The following is a 14,897-nucleotide window of genomic DNA, read 5'->3' as shown; positions in this document are numbered from 1 at the left end:
CTGTGTGGTGAATATTGTATCGAATGAGTGTACTGGTGTGGCTGGTTAATTAATATAAGGTGGTGTTCAAAAAAAAAGTATAAATTTGGTCAAACACTTTGCAAATGGTTGACGGGGTAAAAAGGACCAGAGGGAGTATCATGCATGCGGAGTAGGCAAAAAAATTGCTTGTCTAAAAAAAGGCAAAAAGAAATTGCTCATTTATAGCCGGTCGAAGTCTCAAAGGGCGCGACTGCGCAAGGGAGGCGAAGGTCGTGGGAGGCGCGACGTTTGACGGAATTAAATGAAGTTACATCCACGCGCCGACATGGCGTGCGAACATGCAGAAGCTATACTGTCAGGCCTACGATATGGGTCTAGTAGACATGACATCTAGTGGGTCCCGCATATTCTCGAGAACTCTTTGGGGGCTTGCAGCCGTTTATCCACCGGGCAAGCCAGCAACCCCACGCCGTTCGCACGCCCTACTCGTCCCCATCTTCTACCTTACAACAGTTCGCTCCCAGTCGTCCCGTCCTTTCACATTAGTTCGCTCCTAGTATTTTTTTTGCGGGGTACAACAGTTCAACTTCTCCTAACCCTCCTCCAAAATCCATGGCCTCCCAAATCTCCATGGTCGCCGCTGAGTACCAGGTTAGAGCCATCACCGGCGATCAGTTCATCGTCATCTACACACGTGGATCCGAGACGGTGAAAGCATGGCTTGCTCGCTTCCTACGCATGTTCAACCATCTCTCTCGATTCGTCCGTCCCTCGCACGGTCGCATGCAACACATGCATCAACGCACACATTTTGACACCCTCACCCGGCCCCTGCCCACCTCAAGGCCTGCACAATCTCTTCGTGAATACCCATTTCTCTCCTTAGGTTTGTTTTCTCTCAATACCTGACACACACACACACACACACACACACACACACACACACAGAGACACACGCAGCACAACACGCACACACACACTCCCCCGAGCACACAATTCATCCCCATCCAAGGTTATACGGCGACCACTCTCGCTTGTGCTTCTTTGCACCCCAACATGCACAACACCTCAATCTTCAAAGAGGGCATCAAGCAGATCGAAGACGGCGACCACACCGCGCTAGAGAATGCGGGTCATTTGGAAGCAGGGTGATGTGACGACGACTGACTGACTCCCCCCCACCCTCTCTCTCTCTTGCACAAAATTACCAATCCCTCTCTCCCCCGCACAAAATTGTCAATCCCTCAACCCACGAGATCCTTCCCCTCTCGTCCATGTTTTTCCAGCTCTCTCATTAAACATGTTGTCTCTTCTCCTTCCACGTATATAGAATCCAGATGCACACGCATCTCATGTATATTACATGTATCCATCTTTCTCACAGACCTAACTTCTTCCTCTCTCTTTCTCTCTCTATCTCTCTCTCTGTCTCGTTAGGTTTGTCTCCCACTCTCTCGTCCACATACATACAATCTTTCCCGCCCTATCTGCTCCATCTTCAAAAGCTCTCTCTGCACGTTTCATTCACACATTGGGATATGTCAAAATGTTGCTTCTATAATGGCTGATGTAGAGTTATGGTTGTTTTTGTTGCATCCTACAAAGTATAACTATGAAATGCATTTAGATTCTCATTTGACTGGGATTATGTGAGTTTGAGCATGTTGTGAAGTACTATAGACCTTGTATACATCTTGGGATTCGACAATGATTGTAACTATTGAATTGTATAGACCATTACATTCGAAGTCAATAGCCTAATATATTTATTTCACAATTTCAACAAATGATTAGTTCACTACAAACTAAGAAAACAAATGTGTACTCCCTCTGTTTTTATTTAAGTCCGCGTATTAGCATTGGTCAAAGTCAAGTTTTGTAAACTCTCAGAAAGCTTATAACAAAAAATATTAACATATACAATAACAAATAAATACCATTAGATTCATTATTGAATGTACTTTCACATCATACATATTTGTTATGGTAAATGTTTATATTTTTCTATAAACTTGGTCAAACTTTAGGAAGTTTGACTTCGGTCAAACCTAATATGCAGAGTTTACTACTACTACTCACTAGTTGCTTAGCCGAATCACTCAACACGCCACACGGGGAGTCCAGTGTCACAAAATTTTGAGGTCGGCGGGAAAATCTCCCGCGACCCTGATTCGAGCAGTGGGAACCATCATAGCCTTCGGAACAGGCCTACGGATGACGCTTGGTAGGGGGCTGTTTTCATAACTTCAGGTTCACCCTACCCAGCCAACCCCACCCCGGCACCCAAAGTAGTACACCTGAATACTCCCCATTTTCTATCCCCATCGCAAAGTAGACTTCTCCACGGCACCGCAGCCTTCGTGCTCCTCCCCTTTACATCGGCGCACTCGTCCACTGCAGTGCATCTGCCTCATCGACGACCTCGTACGCCGCACTGGAGCCGGTCCACCGTCGTCGTCGTACACGGAGCCTCTTCCCCGGCATCGTCTTCCACGGTCTCGGATCTGCTTCCCGGAAGCCGACGCCAAGCGCAGAAGTACCACCGTCATGGACAATGAACTGACTCCCATTGCCGACCATGACTCATAGAGGCCGCCGCGACCATCGTTCTCCTCCTCGATTGGTAATGTGTGTATTGAATCACTTAGCAGTACATGTGCAGTTCCAATTTTGTTCATACCTACCCTTCAAATTTCCTGGGTGCTATTGTTCCCGTAAAAGTAATTGGTTATAGCCTCCGTTGTCCAACAAAATATTAGCTTGTAATTGTGCGTCGCTCCTGTATCGCGCTGTGCTTGGGTAGGTTTTTCATCTGCAACCAGTAGTGTGGCAAATGATGGACAGGTTTTTAGAACTAGCAAGATGCCCATGCGTTGCACGCATCAAGATGCATTTGTATGAGTAGTTTATCTTGTGGGAGAAAAGGATGAACGAGGGAAGGCCTTATTTGGAAATCTGGAGAGGTGTATGGGTATCTTTTTGCAAAAGTCCCATTTGTTTCCTTCCTATCTGTCAGATATAAATCGGACGGCCTATATTGCAAGAAAAAAAGTATAGAGAAAAAAGTAGACAGTAAAGGAAGTAGAGATAAATATTAAATATAAAACAAATATAACAGTAGAGAAGAGGTAGAGATAGCAGAGACGTCGAGAAATGATCGCGCGTGCGCGGGAAAAAGCGGCGGGGCATGCGCTAGTTTTGGCGCGCGGCGTCCGGCGCGCTTTATAAAATCCAACGCCCTCCCACCGCTGTGTGCCTTGCCACTGCTCTCTCCCCGCTCTGTGCCTCGCCACCGCTCTCTCCCCGCTCTTTTTCGCCTCGCCGCCGCCGCACCACCATGCCGCCGCGTCGCTGGGAAACTTGGGGATACCGCGGCGTCCGCGCGCGCCCCTCCGGCGGCTTCTCCGCCGAGATCCGGTTCCGCGGGATGCGCCTCGGCCTCGGCAATTTCGACACCGCCAACGAGGCCGCCCGCGCGTACGACGCGGCGGTGTGGCGCCTCCGGTGGCCTCATAGAACATTGAACTTCCCCAACGTGCCGACGCGGGAGCGGGCGCAGGAGCTCGCGCCTCTGCCGCGGCTTAGCACCGACGAGGATTGTCGCGACAACCGGAGGCGGGAGCACCGTCTTGGCATCGCCGAGATGGACGAGGAAGCCATGGCGCTGTGGCGCCAACACTTCCCGCAGGACATCATCAAAGAGCGCGAGTTCTACGCGCAAAGGAGGGCGGAGAGGGCTAAGAGGAAGGCGGAGCGAGCCGCCTATCGCGAGGACAAGCGTAGGCAAAAAGCGGACGCTCAATTCAACATGAGGCTAGGAGCAGCGTCGCCCTAGGAATCCGACGACGATCGGTATCTTCACGCCAACAGTCAGACGTCGGAGGAGGACATCACCGAGGAGGAGTCGGACGACGAGGAGTAGTTGAATTATCTTTTTTATCTATCTATGCTGAGAAATATCCTCTACTCTCTAGTATCTACTTCTCGATCTCAGCACTGTAAACGCTTTTTTAAAGCGCCGCACATTGCGATTCTGTTGGAGATGCTCTAACATGGCAGACGAGTGCTTTAATGTTGCCCACAAGATACACGAGTATTACTAGTAGTATATTTTTCTTGCCATGTTGAGATTTTAAAACCACGAGTGCGAACATGCAGAGGAGCAATGAAGAGCAAACACGGGATATTCGGGACATCTTCAAGGAGCGTGGCAAGTTAAAGAGGAGCTGCACCGAACCTGTAAAACGAGCTTTGGTAAGTAACACCCTTTCAATTACTTTCGTGTAGCCTCGTGTTCTTCGATGTGTATATGTTTTAGTTTCTGTTTCTCTTAAGCGTGGTGTTCTTCGATGTGTAATAAGAAGTCCTAATCGTCCTAATGCTGTCATTTTTAGCTTGATGTAGGAAGTGGGTGTTCTCACCTTGTAGTCTATTTTTATTTTTTATTTCCTTTTGAATTCACTTCTCCGAGTTCTGTTTATCTGGCTTCTACTAAATGGATCTAGGTTGCTCTGAGTATTGATCTAAAAAAGAAGTAACTTCATGTCAGGATGCAGTTCCTGCAAGGAGGGAAGTATGGTCAACCTCGAGATCATGTTTCCAAAATGAGGCTGGATTACACACAAGGTGCTAGTTCCCTAATGATGCTGGATTAGACACAAGGTGCAAATTCCCAGATGATGCTGGATTACACACAAGCCAGGTGGAGTCGTCAGCTGTTCGTGTCCTCGTGGTATTAGTAAAGGCTGAAAGAAAGCGTGCAGCAGCCCTTGAGAATGTAGCTGAGTTCCTGAAGAAGCGAAAAGAGCAATCAGATGTTCTCTTCACCCAAGCCAAAGAAGAGATGGAAGAAGCCAGAAATAAGCTAGCAGAGGCAGAGCAGGCTAGGCGTCTCCTGCTATCTAAAACTGTTGTCAATACAAAATTTCCTTCATAATAGCTAGGTTCAAATGTTTATCCAGTCAGCATACCTGTTGTGATGTCCGTGCATCTACTGATGTGGCACAAAATGTTTTTTTCGGGTCATGTAATAACAGCAATTACTTTCCAAACAATAACAGACGAAGCATTGGACATGGTATAGTTCACGCGCAAGCCCGACATTCCAAGTTCAACTTCCACATCAAACCCATGTTCACAGATATCTGCACATTCATACATAATGTCCACAACCATGATTCACTTCAAAGCCAAATAAATGTGAGGAGAGTTATAAATAAAGAAAATCCTCTACTAGTTCCTGCTACCAGTGCGAGCACAACAAGTCAAGACCATGCGTAAATGAATTATATTTTAGTCATTTTTTGTGTTCTAAAATGCCTACCGGCTCGCGGAAGGACGTGTTATCGGCACACGCGCGGATTCAATGAAGGCAGGCGGGGCAGTCTTAAGCTGGTTGCACGCGGCGAGGAGGCGTGCTCAGCCGGGCCTGCAGCGAGTGCGGCCCTCTTGGCCGGCGCGCCGGTTCAATGCCTGCGCTATGAGAGGTCGCGTCCGTGTCAGAGCAATCACTCCCTCCAGTCCTTTTTTGTTTGGGTATAACAAAATCTCGTTTCCATTCACATTTTACAAGTAAAATCATGGACAAACTTTGACCCAAGGTACGATGGGGACTAGTATACCAGAATGGAGGTAGTAGTTTTTTTTAATCAAAGAAGGGTTTCCCCTTCTGATTTTCATTACTGAAAACCAGCATCTAAATCTAAACCATAGTACTTGCCCTAGAACTACCAGGTTCAACATCTCGCAATATAAACCCATACAACCTCCATCGCAAAAAAAAACCATACAACCATACGCCAAGGAGGTACGTAGTACTATGAATTCCATTTTCGCTCCATACCAATCGTTCTAAAAACTACTTACTACTTATAACGCGCCATTGAAAATCGGAACTCTTAACCCCGCTAAAAAATGATATTTTAAACGTGGCTACACGATCTGTGGCAACTGGCGAGCCACCGCGCTCCAAGTCGTTCACCTGTGGTCCCGACCATCAACTCCTACGGATCAAATTATCACGCGAGCTGACTATTCCTACAAAGGTGCTCCACCATGTACCCGATACCCACGAATGCAGCAATCATGCACCTAGGGTTTTAGGGTTTATTTGTTAATGTCTCCTTTACGTAACACTCATGTGTGCGAGACAGCGAGAGGCCGACTGCGTGCGTGCGCCTCTTCTCTTCGTATATGTACTCCACCGTTTGGCTGGTGTCCAAAAAATTATAATAACTACTAGCAATGTGCCAATGCGTTGCCACACGATCAAAGTAGATTAATACATATTCACCGATTTGATACAAGAAAAAGTCTAGTTTTGAAATACGTATATCACTAAAAATATGTTATGTTTCACTCAAAATATATTCCTTTGGCGGTTTTGATGAGATAAGGGAGGAATGTTGTTGGTTTCAAGATTCGAGAAGTGGTATATGTCTAATTTCTACTCTTACTAGCAAGATGCCCGTGCGTTGCACGGAATATCAAGATCTTGTGGGAGAAAAGGATGAACGAGGGAAGGCCTTATCTGCAAATGTGGTGAAGAGTGCGGGTAAATTGCCATATTTTCCTTCCTATCCGTCAGATATAAATCGGACGACCTATTATAAAAATTAGAGTTGGTGATGATGGTGGGCCTGCCATCCTGCAATGTAGGTCGTCCGATCTATATCTGACGGATAGGAAGGAAACTATGGCAATTTTGCAAAAAGATACCCACACCCCTCTCCACATTTGCAAATAAGGCCTTCCCTCGTTCATCCTTTTCCCCCACAGATAAACTACTCATACAAATGCATCTTGATGTTCCGTGCAACGCATGGGCATCTTGCTAGTTGTTGCAAAAAGCCCATGTGTGTGTGAGAGAGGGAGAGTGGAGGAGGACGGAGTGCATGTGTCACAAAGACACAAGGAGTGTGTGCGCGATAGGTATCAGCTTAAAATGAGGCGATAGTGTGTGTGTGCACCGATCGAAGAGGGCGTGTCTCAAGAAGGGAAGAAAAATCTACATAGATACAAGGAGCGGGAGAGAGACATGTATGCGATGGTGGAAGCACGAGTGTGCGGGTGTATAACCTATCTAGAGGCTAGCTAGTCGATAAATGTTTGTGAGAGAAATACGAGTCGGGGTGCGAAAGCGAGAGTTTTGTGTGTGTGAGAGAGAGACGGTTAGTCAGGGAAGGGGAGTGGAAGCAGGAGTTGTGTGTGTGTGTCCTGTGAGAGAGAGAGAGAGAGACGGTAGTCGGGGTTGTCTGATCGGTAAACAAATGAATAATGTCAGTCTGGGGATGGAGACGAAAAGGAGACCGCAACAAATGTTGTGTCTACAGGAGAGAGAGAGAGAGAGAGAGAGAGAGAGAGAGAGTAATTTTTAGTGGTATGAGTCATATGTAGAGACATATAGGGTGTGTGAGAGAATCCCATAGAGACAAAGACAAAGTGAAAGACGAGTGGGGGACTGTGTGTGTGGCGGTGAAAAGAAAGCTTAGGTACCGAGTGATACCAGAGAACAGTAGAGACGTGAGAGATAATGAAAACCGTGTAAATGTATAATGATAGGGAGAGTGTGACACTTCTCAAGGAGATGTCCAGAGACCATGTTTGCTGAGGATAGGAGAAACATGAAGTGATGCGTGCGGCGTGAGCTGGAGAAAGAGAGTGATAGCTACCTGAAGGAGCATGCATGCGAGAGGATGGCGTGAAAGGAGTGAACAAAAAAGGGATTCAAATATTTGAATTCGAGATGATGATACATGTAATCCATACTCAAACCAAAATTGATGTATCAAACATGCTTACTCATATGAATTCACGCACATCTATGCTATTTAATATGTAGATATTACTGATCCATACATTTTAGTAGAACATAATTTGGTTAATTTTTTTGAATTCAACCTTAAGATTTCGAGATCATTGTATTTGTAAATCATATTGTACATATAAAGGAGCAGAATTCTTTGTTGTGCTTTTGAAAGTATATATATAAAAAATGATGTATATAGAATGTAATTCCAATTGAAAATGGATCCGCCGAAAAATAGAATACAAACGGATTCGAATTGAGTTGGCACGGTAAACGTGCACTCCTGCAAAATTTTGAACGAAGCGGGGAAAGTCAGAAGTAACCGCCCGAAACCAAAATCTGCGAGATGGAATCACTACTGCCTATCCCTGCCACGCAAAGCCTATCTGCTGGATTTCTATAGGTTTCCGATAGGGTTAGGTTGTAATTCACCCAACGTGAAGTAACCGCCTCTCAACCCGGATTCATACACGGTGGGCGCCAAAACACAGTGTGTCCTCGGCCAAAATCGACTCCCTCCCCTATTCATATTCATACACGGTTGGAGCCAAAAACAAACTCTCGTCGTCAAATATTCGGTGTATGCAAGATTACCTTCCTATCCCCAACCGACTAATGTTGGCTGTGATGTAGTAGAAATTTTGAAACGGGGGGCTAAGTTTGTAAATTTCCTTGCATTTGAGACAAGCGCACCCTGAATACATGGCTCCCCCTTCCTCTCTACCTTCCTTTTCCCCATTCGTACTCCGTGGCGCCAAAACCACCCTCTCCACCCCACCCTCCTCTGTCCGCCGCCGTCCGCCACCCCATCCACCGCCGTCCTCCTCCACCATGCCGGAGCTGATACCCCGATGCCGCCGTCCATTACAAGAGATCGACCTCTCTCATCCACAGCTTCGAACCGGGATCCCTTGCATCCCGTCCTCTCGCTTCATCCCCGCCGTCGTCCACCTTGCCGGCGCCGCTCCTACGATCGTCTCGTCCACCGCGCCCCGCCGCCACCAATCTACCCTTCCTAGATCTACTTCCACGCCGCTGACAGCCATCGCTACCGCAACACCGTCAAATTCTCAGCAGATGCGTACACGGCGCTGCACGAGAGCGCGGTACTCTTTCGTATCTGCTCAACTTATTTATCGCAACAAGAAAATAGATCGCCACTGCTCTGATTTCTTGTCTTGGTTGTGAAGTTGCCTTTGTCCGGTTTGCACCTTCAGATCCGCCATGGCACGCTCAACACTATACTCCAATGCTTATGGTTTTCCCCTTTTATATTCCACAGTAGTTAAATCACAGTAGACTAAATTTCAAAATTGGGTTAGTCGTTTTTTCAGAGCTCGCCGGAGTTCGCCGGTGCGATCGAAGGGGCTCGGGTGGTTGTGGGCCTCGCCGAACGAAGAAAACTCGACATGGGTGGGGGTTGGGTGGGGGTGGGGGTGGGGGTGGCGGAGGAACACAGGCGGTGGGGCCGGTGGTCCGGCCGGCGCCCGTGCGGTGTTCTGTATGGGAAGAATCAGAGACGAGGAAGAAGAAGGGTTAGGAGACGTAGGATCTTCATCCAACCGCCTGCTGAAATGGTCGAGAGACAGCTGGGAGTTGCATTCTTAATGCGCTCTGGTTCATCATGTGTGGGCACTGCGCAACCAACATTTTTTATCCAAAATCTGCTTGCTCTTATTTACCATGTTCCTCTTTCGTTCTTCTTTAATATGTACTCTCTCCGTTCCTAAATACAAGTCTTTGTATAGATTCCACCATGGACTACATATGGAGCAAAATGAGTGAATCTACACTCTAAAATGTATCTGGATACATCTGTATGTGATCCATAGTGGAAATCTCTACCAAGACTTATATTTTGGAACGGAGGGAGTATGATAGTAGTACAGTATGTTCCTTGTACTGAAGATGAGCAGGGACATTTGCAGTGTAGAGGTCTATACGGTCGGTTGTGATGGACACTTTGAGCCTCTTTGATTCGTAGGATCTTGTAAACATAGGAATAGGATTTGTAGTGGCCTGCCCACTTGAATCCTATAAGAATAGCAAGGAAATGCGGGGAGCTGTGTCGCCTTTGAGAGTAACACTGATATTAACAGTACCGCACCTTCACTTGAAGAGAGCTGGTATCCGAAGCCTTTCTAGCCGTACCGGCAATACTAGCACATATATTCCAGCAAGTTCCACTTTGCTGATTTTACTCTGATGCTTAAGGTTTTCCCGTTATATCTACACTATGATCTGTGTAGCTGCTTTGTGTCGCACTAGCAGCAGTCCACTCTTGAAGCTAAACACTGCAATGACTTACAAAATTGGCACCAAGGCATTGAGTGCCATTCTGGAGCAATGAAACTCATACGCTCCCCACCTGTTGATTCTTGTTCAGAATATGATCCTAATGACTATTCTAACCTCGAGGAGTCAAAGGCAGATGGCCTGTCATGTTCACCCATCAAGGTGCCTGTTCTAATTTGGCAATGTTTTATTGATTGCGGGTATCTTGCATATGTTGTCTTGCATTTCTTCTACTTTGTTGCACCGCCATCTGCTTAGTTTACTCATCATATATGTCGAGATGCCATGCCCATCCATTATCAATACATATTCCATCTGTCATCATACCATGTTTTTCCACTCAAATGTTGTTCTTGTGCATCAGACATCAAAAAGGAAGAGGGTGATTGCCGAACCTGAAGGAGCACTAGCAAAGTCCTTGAAAAACGTGGTGGTGCCGGAGAAATCAGACAGCACCCCACTTATATTGGATGTACAACCAGTGACACAAAACGTAGGACCGACTCCAGCAGACTGTACCCATACTTCACTGGCCACACCACTAACCCCACCACACAGGACCTGCACTCCAGCAAAAGGTATACCGATTTCATTTGCCATAGCACCAGCTGTACCACAGAAAAATCCCACTCCAGCAAAAAGTACAGCAAGTCCACCGGCCAAAGACCTATCCCAACTGGAGAGACGGCCAATTCCTGCAGATTGGAACCCCATTCCATTTATTCCCAGTTTAAAAGACAATGCTTTCAATGTTGTTAGGGACTACGTGCATATATTCCCATCATGGGAAGATTATTGTGAAGACAAACACCATTTTCACATCTTCGTGTCCAACTTACGTGTAAGTGCTATTATGCATGGTTATTATTTTCCTGTTTTCTGCTGATTGAACACATCAATGATTTACATTACATTGTTGTAACTAGGCGAGGGTCAATCTGGATAGTCATGACGAGCAAAGCTTGCTTGTGCTTTTCAAGGAAGCATTGCAGCAGTATCGGTGTTACCTGAGGAAATCACACTTTGATGGCAAGTCTATAAACGAATTTCTGGTGAAGTCTCCTGTGCTAAATTTAGAAGACATTGAATGAAAAAACCTTGTTATGCACTGGTCTCGTTCCCAGGATGAGGTACTGTCTATGAAATCACATGACAATTTGAACTTCCACTTTTCCGCATGTGCCTTACGGATCTTTTTTGCAAGAAATCTGCTCGAAGAAGAATTCCGGTTTGACAAGAACGACATGATATCGCAAATATGCTACCCGCTGCTTTGCTCTTGTTAGTACCTGTTGTCCTGTATCACTGTACTTGCATACATACCTGGTTCATTATGTGACAGCAGTGTGCATGATAGCTTGCTTATCAATTGTTCGCTCCAAATTATCTGATCTGTATGAATGGTTACATTAGTGTAGAATATATCCAATGCCAATGTTTTTTTTTAGCTCTGCATTGTTCTTGTAAGTACATGCTGTCCTTTATGAGTGTACTTATAATGACAGGTAGTTGTTCATGTACCATCACTCTGCAGCTTATTTTCCTTTGCCCTCCATTTTCTACACATCAGATCTATATTTACTCTTACCATAAGGTTGGTACTGAAGAAGTTTAGCTGTGCATTGCTCTTGGCTGTACCTTTTGCCTGTATCGCTGCACTTACATTTATAGCTACTTGGTTATGTAGCATCACTCTTCATCTTATCTTAAATATTCTCCATTTTTCGTATATTATCACATCTATATTTACTCTTAACAAAATGTAGAATAAAGGCAATGCTTTTGAAGAAGATTCTGTGGTAAACTTCTTGAATTGCCCCCCCATCAGCATGGACAAGGCCTTTATAGAGCCTGTCTTCACCAATAATGTAAGTTTATCCATCTCAAGCCTTGAAACTTTGTTGTATATATTTGGTTAGGCATGACTGCAACAGCTGTTTATTTTTGGTGTTTGCATCAAATTGCTTGTTTAAAGTTTATTATGTAGTTCATAAACAAAAGTTTGTTCTTTCTCAATTTAAGTTTTCAGTTGTACAACCAAGTTCCTTCTTCATACCATGTAAATTAAACTATACAGAGCAAGTGATCTTCTTTTGCACTGCATGTATGCTTATGTTCTTCATCCGTAATCCAGTGGTGTGGTGAACCTACCCACTATAGCACAATGTCATATTCTGCAATGTCTTAACTATGAACAATGTCATATCATTCTACTATTATTTAAACCGTCTCTTTATTTGCCAATCTGAAATGGTATAAATTGACAACACACTAACCATTGATACTTATGAGTTCTTGATCTGTAATCCAGTGGTGTCGTGAAGCTACCAACTCCTTCACAATGTCATTTCCTGCCATGTCTTGACCTGAACAATACCATATTGTGTTAATGCAATTTTAAACTGTGTCACTTTATTCGTCAGTAAGAAATGTGATGAATTGTCAGCACTGATACTTTTATGTGCAAAACCTGTCATCTGTCTGCTTGTTTATCTTTCAGAGTGAGGAAGATATAAGTGTTGAACAAGCGCAGTCTCACCATCTTGCTCAGCTGCTTGTGCTGCAGCTCCCCAGCAGGGCCAACCTTTCTTGAACTCTATTGAAGTGCTGTTGGTTTTGTATATTATTTTGTCGGCGTGTTTATTTGCACTGGTGGCGATCTTTGATGCCCGGTGTATGTAATCTGCTGTCTGCTTGTGCTTTATTATCATAGTGGCGAACTTTGATGCCCAGTGGATGTAATATGCCATAATTTCTTTATTGTATAGTCTAGGTTTTTTCTTATTCACGATGCTGCGGTTATTTTACTGTATATATATCCTGTCTTCGCAGTAAACCGGCCAAACCGTAAAATTACGGTACATAATCGGGCCCTCATGCAATCACGATGTAGGTTGGGCCTGAAACGTGCCAAACAGCTCACGGGCCGGCAGCAGCCCGAAATGAACCCCGACCCATGATTGTGCGAATCAAATCACGGGCTTTTAATAGGCCAAAATTGCCTCGGTCCTTGTTTGGCCCAATCAGATATCGGCTGCGAGCAGGCCGGATGCAAACCGGGCCGTAGTTAGGCCCAACTATATGACGGGCTTTTAACAGGCTGAAATTAATATAGGGCCGAAATGTTAAACGGGCCCTTAACAGGCCAAAACTAATATCAGGCCGAATTACTAAGTGGGCCTTTAGCAAGTGGGCCCAAAAGCATAGTGTCCAGTTGACGGGCCGAATCTGGTATGGGCCATAATTGAGCCCAAAGCCTCTTAAAGGGCCGGACCTGATCTGGGCCGTAATTTGGCCCAGAACGTGGTAGGATTTTAACAGGCCGGATCTCATATGGGCCACTATTAGGCCCGGAGCGTGGCAGGCCATTAATGGACCGGATCAAATATGGGCCGTCATTTGGCCCAAAACATGGCAGCCAGTTAATGGGTCGGCCTACTAGGGTCCTTAAAATCTTATGGGCCTACAGCTGGGCCGGCCCATTAATGTCGGCGAAATCTCGTGGGCCTTTAGCTGGGCCGGTCCATTATGATCCGCAAGAATCTTGTGGGCCTTTACCTGGGCCGGCCCATTATGGCACACAAAAATCTTGTGGGCCTTTACCTGGGCCGGCCCATTATGGCCCGCAAAATCTTGTGGGCCTTTAGCTAGGGAAGCCCATTATGGTCCGCAAAATCTCGTGGGCCTTCAGCTGGGCCGACCCATTATGGTCCGCAAAATCTTGTGGGCCTTCAGTTGGGCCGGCCCATTTAAACTTGATGGGCCGGTCCACGTGTCAACATACGCGTCTCGCCCATTGGATGAGTGACACCTGTGCCAACACGGACCTGACACGTGTCTCCTCCAGCCAATGATGATTTTACACGTGGAAAATCCCCATTGGTCGGGGCTGTTGACGGGTTATCGGATCCAAAACCCGACCCTTAACGGCGTTCCGTTATGGTGGATGCCACGTGTCGGTCACCCTTGACGAAAGCACTTCTGTGACGCGTGATTTATCGTCATGGAAGTGGACACTTCCGTGATGATAATTTTGGTAATGTCATGGAACACTTCTACGACAGCACAGGTATGACTATCTTGATTCTGTCATAAATTTGTCATGGATGTACATGCATGACAAAAACGTACTGTGACAAACACGTATCATCACGGAAGTGTTTTTTTTGTAGTGATGGGGTCGGTTACATAGGAGGAAATCTTCATAATCGGTCGCCTAGCTTGCCTTCCACGCCAAGTAGAGTCCAATCCGGACACGGGTACAGTCTTCGGTCTTTATGTCTTCATAGCCCATCAGTCCGGCCCAGTAGATAACAGGCCGGACGCCCGAGGACCCCTTAGTCCAGGACTCCCTCAGTTGTGACCTAGGATGCTATGTACATTGCAGTATGTGGATGTTTGAATACTTACTGGTTTAGTAGGTCTCGTCCAGTCATGCTTAGGAAGTAGCTTCCATCTTCATTTTTAGATAGCATGGACATGATTGTTGTGTGCTTGACATCATGGTACTGCAGGAGCTTTACGTACTCCAAAATAGTGGGGTCATAATTCTTGTGTGAGTGCAAGAATACCGGCATGTCATCAGTTTGCATGAGTTGGTGATTATGATTGTACTCAATGTCCACTGCCACGCATGTGTTATCCTCCTGCACCTTCACCCTCATTCTTGCATTGCAGCTTATCCTCTGCGATGTTTTGTTTCGCTGCCTGTCAGCCTCTGAAACAGAAGTTGTGTCTTTCCCTTGGAACACGCAAACAAAATACTTGTGATTGTCATTCCCTCCCGTCTTCCTAATTCCAAAACCAGCGTATC

This window comes from Triticum aestivum, chromosome 1D (assembly GCF_018294505.1).
Source record: "Triticum aestivum cultivar Chinese Spring chromosome 1D, IWGSC CS RefSeq v2.1, whole genome shotgun sequence".
Classification (NCBI taxonomy): domain Eukaryota; kingdom Viridiplantae; phylum Streptophyta; class Magnoliopsida; order Poales; family Poaceae; genus Triticum; species Triticum aestivum.
The sequence above is the reverse complement of the archived record's forward strand: the minus strand, read 5'-3'. Positions refer to the sequence as shown.